Source organism: Epargyreus clarus, unplaced genomic scaffold (genome assembly GCF_041222505.1).
Source record: "Epargyreus clarus isolate Ecla_fem2 unplaced genomic scaffold, WU_Ecla_fem_2.2 ptg000021l, whole genome shotgun sequence".
NCBI lineage: Eukaryota > Metazoa > Arthropoda > Insecta > Lepidoptera > Hesperiidae > Epargyreus > Epargyreus clarus.
Window position 1 is genome coordinate 10832265 of NW_027332228.1, and position 12439 is coordinate 10844703.

The following is a 12439-nucleotide window of genomic DNA, read 5'->3' on the forward strand; positions in this document are numbered from 1 at the left end:
AATGTTACAGAATCGAACAATGTTTTCGTTTTATTTCGTAAATATATTTTAGTAATAATGCTGTTAAGTCTTGTGGACAACAATATCTACTCGTATTATAATAAATTAAATTAGTAGTTAAATGGCGTTTTATATGTTGAATTTTTTTGTTTTCATTATGTCGTCGTCAGCTCATTATTGTCGCAATGCTGGGCACGGGTCTTCTCTCAGAGAGAAGGGTTTGGGCTAAAGTCCGCCAAGTTGGCCAAATGCGAATTGGTAGACTTCACACAGCCTTAAGTTTTTTTTCGAACTCTCAGGTGTGCAAGTTTCCTTACGATTTTTAAGAAACTGATAATTTATTTCTAATATGCACATAACTTTGAATAGTCAGAGGTGGTCTTCGTACCTCGGACGGGGGTATGAGGGCAGATTTTCTTAACAACTACACTATCATTGCCGAAACATTATGAATTAAGCTTAAATTGTAGGTATAGGACAAGACCTAGTTAACAAGCATATTCAGTTAATGTTACTACATCTAGATTAAGCTATTATCTCGCCTAATCAAGGCACGATAATTGTGTGAAAGCTTTAAGAATGGCCCCGGAACGAAAGCGAGATCGCTGTCAGTCCCCGACTGAGAAATGGATTCAGCTGATTATGGGACAATTACAGCTAGGTGCTCCATAATAGCCTATATGTAGATATCGTAGACGCAGTAGTTGAGTAGTTCTAATATGACATCTAAATAACATTAAGTAAATTTTTATACATATATTTTTGTACATACGCGGTAATCATTATTGAAAATGATATTTTCCATGATTACATTTGATAAGGTTTTTTAATTATTCCAATTTAGGCTTTTTCATTATAACTCCATCCTAGTACCTTCCTATTCTTCGTATTGTGGGTACCAGACAGACATACAGACAAACATAACTCATTCATACCAGGACTTTTGTTATTCGAATAGTTTATCCCTATTAATAATGTTTATAATGAACCGAAAGGATTAGGAATGTTCAAATCTGGAAAAAATAGATTTCGTCGTTTTTAAGATGCGTAACAAATCAACATGCAGAAAAATTAAAACGGATTTTATATTTAAGTATCATACAAAAAACCATATCAGCTTAAAAATAGTTATTTATACACAACAAATACTAAAGTTTTAACTGGAATAAACGTGTGATTTTAATTTAAAACACCAGATTAATCGCTTATTGTCCCTGTAGTTCCGGGACTAGAATAGGGCTACGGTATCCCCTGCCTGTCGTAGGAGGCGACTAAAAAGGGGCTTCCGGGGTTGCGGGCGGCAAGAGTGGGAGCTCGAACCGTCCAGCAAGCGACCCCGGGAAGGACGGCGGTATGTGTGGTCGCATACCGGTCGTAAACACTACATGGTGTGGGAGGAGGGAAAACTGCTCCCCCAGGGTAGAGCCCGTTGGGCATCGCGCTTGGAAGGCTCCGGTTGTGTTTCGTTGGAGATCCCGGAGTTCTCCAACAAGCGTTGAGGACGGCCACCGGGGGGATTTTAGTGCGGTAAAAATCCCACATAACCCGGCGTCACTCCCACGTCGTCGGGTACCTTTTGAAGGTTTCCCCCTCGAGAAAAAAAAGAAGGTTAATCGCTTATAATAAATGTTCAATGTCGACAAATATAAATCGTAACATAATTGTTATGGCAGTTTTTTTTATGCGCATAATTTTCTGTAATAAAGGATGTATAAATAACATTACGGACGAACAGTGGATCCTGTTACGATTTTAAATCTACCAGTTCCGTGTGGTGTGGACTATGAGGATGCATCAAAAATTCAAAACAATTTGCGCGGCTTATCGCCAAGTTATCTTTTTGGGTTCCGTACCCAAAGAATGAAGCCGAACCCTATTACTCAACCTCCGTGGTGTCCTTCTGACTGTCTGTCCGCATGGCCGTCTGTCCGTCTTTCTGTTAGTCACAGGTGTCTATAACAACAAATACTAAAAATAAAACAATCTTGAAAATAAATAGGGGTCGCCATATAAGAACCCGCAAAATTTTGACGTTTGTACAGCAATAGATAATTGGTTCAAATTTTCCCGATGCTATACTCTATACTCTAGTTATCTGATTGCTATGATAACAAAGACCAAAAATTAAAAAAAAAATTGTAACTCGAACGCGTAAAAGTTCCGTACTCAACGGAACTTTTACGCGTTCGAGTTCGACTCGCACTTGGCCAATTATTTTATTATTTTAGTATTACTCACATTTGTGATGGATCGTATCGCTAGTATTTCAATTACTCAGCCAAGTCGTGAATGTCAGATTCATAGTTACTTATTCAACGGTTGAGATATTTTAAGAATATCTAAGTCGTTTATTTTTCTGTCTGGTATTCATATGAATGAATGGAGCTGCCGTATAAAATTATAATTTTTGACTGCATCTTACACATTAACTACTAAAAATACTTAATTTTTTCTTAGTGTTAATTTTATTGTTCTTAAGGATTCCTATGATATTTTTCATAATTTCTACAAAACATTAAAATTCCTAAATGTTACTATTTTGATTATAGGTGTAAGAATTCGTTAATACTATAGTATGTTACGTATAAAAAGAAGACCAATAATAGTACGAAATTATTTAGTTAAGGAGCCTTACTGACACTTTTTATAACATCGTATAATGTTATTTAGATAAGATGAGTCGTGATGACTGATCCTGTGTTTCTTTTCTCAAGTAAACATCACGAAGTTTCGGTAGATCACGCGGGAGCACCCTGCGGAGACTGGCACGCCTCCACATCGCTAAAGATTGACAGTTGCATCTGCGAAAATGTGCGCTCACCTTTATTACCTTTCGTACAGAGCTTATAGTAGTAATTGCAAAACATGAAATCAAACAAATATTTATCTCAACTTGATAAGTGATACCATCACAAAATGCACATGTAATAAAATCATACGAACAATTTATATTTGTCATACGGAATCTATGAATGAATTTATCGTAAATCTATGACGGATGCGCTATGTAAATAAATGTAAATATCAAACAAGTTTTTAGTCAAACAGGTCAAAGATTATTAAATGGCAAGTAGATATGTATTGTATCATATACCTAGTAGTATTTGGGTTAGGGTATATTTTATGGTATATTATATGTTTACCTTTTAATGCACCTGATGGCACTGTAGTCTCATGGATATTTATAATCAACAGCAAATTGAATTGGAAATCGTAGTAAAGGTCAGTTATGCCTTCTTTGGTCGGTGTAATCTTGTCTCACATGTTCTAAGAGATGACCCACTTAAACCATCCAGCTATTGATTGACAAATGCTTTCGTTAAATCAGGTCATAGTATACTTACAAAACATGTAATGCTGCATCCGCGTTCGGCACTCTTGATTTTTGCCGCAAATTCCAAATATCTACAAACGTTTGACTTGATCAAAAGCTATGCTACAAGCGCTTGCAAATATATACACAAACCGAGTCAATTACTCTTTCCACACGTTTGTTTTAGTGGCGGCTTGGCATGCGTGCGGTTGTGATATAATACATTCTTGCAATAAAACAAAGGAATACATTATGTTAATGTTAGATTTAGATACGAGGAGGATGTAGACGAATAAGCGCGAATAGGTGGTACACCCTCCGAATACTCGTCCTTTCTTAGTATGTGTCAGTATTTTGGTGTGATTTAAATCATGCATGCGCGATGTTTCCATAGTCGGCATTTTTCCGCTCGTTATCTGAAAACAAAAAACGAAACAATAAACTCCGAATATTTAAAAATGGCTCCTCTATTTAGTGGTAAAATTTTAATCACTCGTATATTAATTTGTACGCTAGTTCAGTGACAAATTGCAACACTCGGCCGACGCTTTTTACACGAATGCAGCACATATTCATTCGAAAACAATGTGTTATGGGAAACATTCTGAAACAATCACCCGTAGTTTAAATCTAAATCGTTATTAAGAAACCGCTAATGCTTAGCTGCATAATCGTTTTATGTTTATATAAACAGCGTGCGTAAGACCAGAAGAGAAGATTGTTACCTATATGTGAAGACGCGTTTTATCTCTTAACTACTTTATTATGCAGACAATAATAATACATAACTTGAATTCGATGGTTTTTGCGGAATTATTCTAATTAAAAAATTAAACTCCTTATTTATAATTTAAGCTTTTGAAGGACATTTATGATGCCTTTTTATTTTTTGTTAACTACAGAGACTCACTTTAGAAATGGCTAAGACAGAATTTTGACAGAACAAAAGGCAAAGATAACTTTATAGGGAGTTCTATAGGCAATTTTCAAAACAAAGTCCATCCATTCATCCATCCACGTACATCCATTACGTATAAACTTCCTAGTATCTTTTGTCTCAGGAATGTGGGACCACAGAAAGAAGAGTCCCAGACCCTCAAAAGGAATTAAATTTCATCATCAAATACCTGTGTGAAAACGATACGATGACAGCTTCACCACGCCTTTACAAACAAATCAATCTAAGATATCATCTCATGTTGCTCTAAAACAAACGCATAAAATACTAATTTAATGAAATCTGCATACAAACAGTGCAGTAACGCTCGATAAAGGTTACGAAACTAATGAAAAAACAACAATAGATCATCAGGGATTCCTCAATACGTTGCCACACGTGGGTGCCGTGTCCGGTAAACAGTTTGTTCTGTCTGCCAACCGGATCACAATTGATCACACACCGTGAAGAACATTTGGTTCACGGCCACACACATCACAGTAACGCCGCTGCATTCAACACCTGTAGCACTACCATGAGTTTACAAAAGTATTACTCGCTAGCGACTGCGTAAAATAAATGTATGAAAAATTGTACAGCGCCTCTGTTGGTTACTCGTATAACTAAATTCCGTAGTGTGAGCCACTCGTAACGTAAAAAACCGATCGAAATCAAATCGCTAGCGAATGTCATTATGATCTATTGCCATACAAATTCGGTCCCATGAGTCATTAATTTGACAGACGTTGTCAAGAAATACCGTAACGATAGTAGTTATGTTATTCACTAGCAAAATGACAATAGTTTTCTATTTACAATTTCTATAGTGGCGTTTCTATGCCAACTCATGGTAGTGCTACTGCATAACGTTACGTATCGCGTCGGTACGGTGTGGATAGGGTTGCCACCGAACACATTCGACTGTACTAGTAATAAACCGGATATAGGGAGGATTTTTTCCAGTAGTACATAAAATAGATCGGCCATTGGGAGGAAAATAGTCTACGAATATCTACCAATTAATAGTAAGTTGTTCAGAAATATATGTGAAACGCTAGTCAATCCGAGGTGGTATCAATATGAAGCGAGATGAAAGTTTCTGTGGGTAAATCCTCAAAAAGTCTCCTCTACGGCCCTTCTATCTTTTTGGTTACCACACTCATAAACAGGAAAATGGATAGGCCTAATACGGACAGCCCTTAAAGCTGACCTAGCATTTTTAAACCTGGTAAAGCTATGTACTTTCTTTTAATGCTGTATGTTAATATAGTTTTTTCCTCATAAGCAATGGTGCTGCTAATTTAAGTCGGCGTCTTATTCTGCTAGCTTCTTGTCCACTTTTACCTCCAATTTGGAAATACGTCGGAAATGCAAACTCGCAAGATTTCAGTCTAAATATGTTAATTTTTTAGCAACCCTACTCGTAGGTCTAGTATTCCTTCGAATCACCATACACATACATTCTGCTTTCGATCCTGTCTTTGTTATGTTAATAGAGACGTGGTTATGGAGATGAGATATTGTTACGAATATAAACATGTATAGTAAAGGTGATGGTTAACAATCAAATATGTTATTGAATTAATACCATTTTTTATGTAGTTGTAAATACCTGTAGAGGTGATTATCTAGCGCTTTGAAGTTTGCCCTCTCAATCTAGAGTTTCGTGAATTAAATTCCAAGCACCTTGAATTTTTTTGTCGTATTCAAATTAATTAAACTTTAACGCATTAAAGGTAAAAAGAAAGATTGAGAGGAAACATAACTGAAAGTTCTTTAGAAAATAGCCCAAAAAAGTACAGAGTCTAGCAATCCGTATTTGGAGACAAGGACATAAACCTCTCTTGCTCCGAGAGCTGTACCCAGCAATGAGATAGTAATGGACTGATAACGATAGCATAACAAAAGGAATATACATCGTTCACAAACTTTACAAGAGTGATAAACTATGAACCCATGTTAGGATATAGATAAATTGATTCAACTCAGAGCAATGTGGGTAAGAATGATTGCACTTCCGGAGAAATAACGATCACATGTACATTTGTGGAAAATGATTCATAACTATTTATTAAGACGTTATATAATCATAATCATTGTGACAAGTTGAATGAAGAGAAATTCTTGCAAAATATGCGTCGACTATTCATAGGTTCGTTTGCCATATACTGACGATGCGGTCGTAAACTTTTGTCACCTTCCATACACCTTCGTACACAATATAAAGGACGTGTGGTTAAACGAAATTCCATACTTTACAATAGGCAAGTACAGATTTTAATTTCTGTAGAGTTCTTACTTATTTCTCGAAATACTATTGCAACTAAGAACCCTAAAGAATCGCAAACGGTCAAGGCATATAGTCGATATGTTATTTGATGGCGTATTCACGAGTTTAATAAATTATTTAGGTACTATATTTCATGTATTTTAAATGGAGCAGTTTTCACTCCTACAATACTTACATGAAGAAAAAAAACACTCAAAAGACATAAGTAAATAGTTTTAATTAGGATAAGTACACATTAAATACGAGAAAAATTGAAGTTACATTCAGTTATTATATTTAATTATTTTATTGAATTGTCGCTGGCTATGCTAAAGAACATGACGGCGGCCCGAAGTACCTATGTCAAAAAATATCTGGAATCCAATTTCAAATGCACCAACAACAAATTGAGTTATCATTACATAAAAGTCTAACTAGATCCGGAAGTACCCATAATTGGTGAACTGACCCAATAATAAATAAATTAAAATTACGCAGGTTTTACGATTTAATTGTAATGATTCGTGTCATCCTTCACTACTCAAGAACAATGCCAGAGAGCGGTTGACGCGGAACCTTGCGTCGAGATCTTCCATTGAGCGGATGTTACGATTAATTTCACAAAATGATTAATGACATGTTCAATTACTATACTGACTTGGCGACTGTGGGAACTGAACAATTACTAATTTGTATCAGAGTGGAGCGTGTATTACACGAAAACATTGCACCGCACGACCTCTAAATTGCTTTTAGACGGATCGGAGATACAGATTATATACACGAATACGTCATGGGAACGTTTTGTATCTATAATCGAGTTCAAACGGAGAACGTCTTTAATTAGGCCAGTGCATGTTGTTGAAAAGGCCGAAATTACACCAAATAATAATAGCATTAAAACTGTTAAAAAGGGGCAGGAAATATAGCGAAATAACGGAAAAAATAAATTAAACTTGATCTCAGTTATGGGCGTGAATTATTAGAGGTGTAAGAGGATTTTTTAAGATCTGCAGTAAAATCCAATAGCAAAATCTTTAATGATTTTATGATAAAGACTTTTTTCATTTTTGATTTTTATATCTCACAAAAAATCAAAAAAGGGAAAACTTTTAATATTTCAAACGAAAGTTTTAAATTATTTTTGTTAAAACAGAATATTTATTTTCCGACCATTTTCTTTCTGATTTTATTAGAACCGCTTCTTTAATACATTTTTCTACTTTGGTGGTTTTAGTATTGAAGCCAATTTTCATTCATTGTTATAATTTTTAATAATCTATCCATAACTTTACGAAAATAAACATGTTAAAAATAAACGTTAATTGTTCTTCGACTGAGGCAAGTAGATACATGGTGTGAACATTGAATGGGATACTAAATAACTTGGGAAATCTTTACCGTTTGGAATGTGAGCATCCTCCGAGCTAAAGGTCAACACGAGGTCACTACGGTTACTTGAAGGTAGTTAGGTGCATATAACGTGACCAGTTGTTTTACTCATCAAAGCAGGATACTTGCAAAATATTTTAGAAATATTGAATATACTGGTTTTTATCAAACAATATTACAAACAAAACAATGTCTAGGGCCTAGGGACTAGACTCTAGGCAAATAAATAAAAGAATGAAACTATCAGCTTCCCTTGTGCCAGCCAGTATGTTTTAACCAGATTGAGTAAACGTAACGTATAATGATGGGATGTTTAGAAAACTCATGGTAAGGGTACAGAAAGGCATCACCACTGTACCTAATGCTAACGTAAAACGGTTTTACGTTTCTCTGGAAGTGTGTGGATGTTGGCTGACTTACATACTATTAGCCCTCAGGTGTGGCATCGCATCTGTCTTTAGATTGATCCTGTTTCATATGGAATTGATCACAGATGTCCATGAGATTACACTCTTACCTTCAGATGAACTGCAAGCTCGTTTGCTACTGTGATCTTACAAAAAATGATGATCATAAATTATATACATATAAACACTTGTTACGTATTTGGCAGCATCATTTTGTAGCAAATTTATTTCAAAATATCGAGTGAAGTTTTCAAGCTGATTTGATTGATTTATATGCGATTTGGGATTTGGACTATGTTGTGGATCCCGGGATAAATAATCCGAAAGCGGGACTATCCCGCTCAAACTGGATCATGTGGTCACGTCGTGTATAAAACACACAATTGTAATATTGCAATTAAGTAGAAGGTAAACTACAGAGGGTTTTGTTCGCGTGAACGGCTCGAATGTAATAATGGGTTTTAAAGGATAGCACGCTCTTCGTTCTCGTTCAACGAATTTGGAGCATCGAATCACATATCGTACGTTCTCTTGCAACATTCTTAATGTATTTAAATGTACTTTGAACTACAATTTCAGTAATATAAGAAATACAATTTTAAGTTTACTTGTAAGTGAACCAAGTAAACTTTTAAAACAGTATAGGAAAATATTGCAAACAAATATAATTATATTATGTAAGTTCGTCATTTTCATATTTCTGTACCCTTACCATGAGTTTTCAAAATATCCCACAATTTTACGTTACGTTTATTCAATCCATTATTCTGTTCCGTTTGCTTTAGTAGACTGAGTTAACGTAACAATAAGCAAGTGCTCAAATCTTTTGTTTGCAAATTGTATGAGCAATACGTAAACAAATATGTATAAACAAAAATTAAAATAGTCATATTTGTCAAAACGTAAAAACTCATGGTAAGGGTACAGTTCATTCTGTAATTCTTATATTGTAAGGAGTTTATTATTGTTGCTCCAGAACCATCTGTAATTGTATTTTTGGTAAAGTGTTTTTTTTATATGAGTACTACTTCGAGTACTAGAATAATTAATAAGCACACAATTCAATTGATAGTAAATGATAATTACCGACATAAAATGTAACTATATAGATAGAACAGAAGCTCTACCTGAAGCCGATCGTAGATGCGTTGTCACTGCCGAGGAATCACCACATATATAAGTCAACTGGCATTCACCACAGCCAGTAGTTATTGATACAATCGAAAACGCCATCTTTAACTTCATTTCCAGTTTTATAAGTAACTTTTTAGATCTACGGTATGCGAGTAACGTACTTTGTAGCGCGAATAATAGAAATAGCTCTGTTTGCCTGCTTTATATTCCTGCAGTCCATTTAGAGATACAACTACCATGTATTCTGCGATGTCTTCATTTATTCCGAGAATCGCTGGAATGTAGAATGAGCATGAACTTTTTTGTTGCATCGTGATAAAAATAACTTTCCTTTGGTGCTGCACCGTAGTCGAGTATAAAATAAATATTAGAGGTGTTAGAGCGTGAAAATAGATATGTGTACATAATAGGGTTTATTAGTAATAAATTCAGAAGTATACTACATCAATATACGTATTTAGAAACAAAGTATCTTACTAAAACCAGTAACTATAATTTTCGAAGATATGGTAAGTATGTGATCTGTTTAAGTAGCTTCTATCCGAATATTTATTATTTCACAATATTCGGTCCTAAATTTACAAATAAGTATTATGTCGACGTATTTACACAAAAGAACACCTATCTCTACAAATATTATTTAAGATAAAAATAGAAAAATATGCGCAAAGTATTACGGTAAAAGAACTCAACGAACGATGAAACCCGAAGATTTATTAGTATTATGTACGCAGCTAACGTATATTCTGCGTAATTGAAATACTTAGTAGGAAGATGGCTGGAGACAGCACAATCGCGCAACCTGTGGTAGTATGCCTTCTGATCACATCAGTATATTCGCGGTATGGTGTCCGTAATTGATCTATTTTATTTATTTATAAATGAAGATTTTTAAAATACCGAGTACGTACCCAATATAAGACATAGTTTTAGATGTATGTACACCATCATTCGATGTAATATTTGATGAGTCACTTCAAATAATCCAAATTATTTCAATGATTTCAATTATAATATTTTTGAAACCTTTAGGAGTTTGTTTGTCACTATATAGCTTTATTGCTGGTCATTGGTATTTTTTAAGAATAAGAAGCCATTGTTACCATACCATGTTAAGCAAGTATGTATTTGTAATCAGATCAGTCCAAGAGCTCAATGTTAAGGCTGTAGCACAAAAGTACTAACAATGTAATTAATTATTAGCTTCTAGTTATGGAATTTCATACATATCCTGTTGTCAAATTCACCTTACCTTAATACGAGTGCGTACAAGCCCATAGTGGGTAGTCGCTCATCCCAAGCAAGCAAATTAATTGGCCAAGCCGCATTCTATACACGTTTCGAAACACCGCGTTTAGCTAATAGCCTCCCGTTTCGAACATCGTAAACGGAATTACGGCCTATCATAATTTCCCTCCAAAAGACATGGCAATGTACGTTTTTGTTAGTCATGCGAGAATAATTTGTTTCGCAACTCATAACTCCACAAAACATAAGTAACGTTGGATCAAGTTTGCAAACTGATATTCTATGTGGCAATGCTGCGAGATTTTCAATTAAATATTCGGAAAGCCGTATGTATTGAATTACGACGTGTGGATAATTATTTCAAAGGAATGCAGAATTTAACACAGAGTATATATATTACAAGCTTTTATTTCAATATTACTTTTCAAAACTAAGAAAATATGTATGTTTTGTTGTAATTATGTATTCATTATATCAACTGTAACATTATAATTGTTTGTTATAGTATGTGTATGTTATGGTTAAATACTTTATTTCTCTTAAGAATATTAACAATTCACTTACAGAGAAAACACAATCTTAAAACTATTATATGGCACCTAGCGTAAGTAACATGATATAAATAAATGTTAGTATAACAATAATAAGTGTGTTATTTTGTATCTAAAGCAAAAACAGTTTATATAATTTTCGACAAAGAGGATAGATTCACAAAAGTACTCTGCGAATTGGATGGAATAACGAACTTGTTATTGTTACTAATGATACGCCCAACAACTAGCGAATACCAGGTAAAGAGCGGACTGAATTCTTTTAAGGATTTTAAAAGTTAGGTTGAGTTTTCTTTTTTTTTTTTGTGTATGTTACATTTAAAAATACAAAAATCCTTTTGAAATTTACTCATTACCACGCAATGTTATATTCGGAGCATTTGTTTTTATTTGTCATCACTTCGACTCTATTCACCGCGATTACATACAAAAGACTTCAACGCTCGTAGGCGACGCTCGCAACGAGCCTATACAGTTGGAATTTTAAAGTATGTACTACTCGTACAATCAGTAATATGGTTCTATTTACATTTATTTAACTTTATAAATAAGGTTTGTAAAAATTAAATTTATGTCAATTTTCAGTCGAATGAATGAATGAATGAATGAATGAATGAATATATTTATTTGTTAAAAGTCTTTTGAACATGACACCTTTTTGATGTGTTTGCCAGGTTGCCATATTAATTTATGTGTAATAATAAATAGATACTTATCCGAGGCGTTTCTTGGTTTTCAAAGTTTAATATTATCTGACTTTAATTACGGAGGCCGTACGGTAGCCCCACTGCTGCGCCCTCGTTTGCTATTTTCATATTATAAAGTAAACCTCGTTTTTCTTATTTTGGAAATGGGTTAAGATTTGTTAAAAAGTAATAAATGTCACAAGTATCTAATATTATATTAGAATAATTATTTCCATTGCCCAATGAAGTCAACAACTCAATTTAGACTATAATATGCGCAATTTAAACATTGATTCTATTATTGTGCCGTTGTAGGAATAAATAGCAATAGTTATTCTTCCTATGCGTGCTAATATTATACTGTTTTGCGCTTCAGTACATTATGTCCATGCTTAGATATAATACATTTTACGCTGCATATTTATTTGCACGACTGAGTAACTAAATAATTTTATTTTAAAGTGAAATGATGGCCTAATTACTTCAGTAACATTGTACTCAT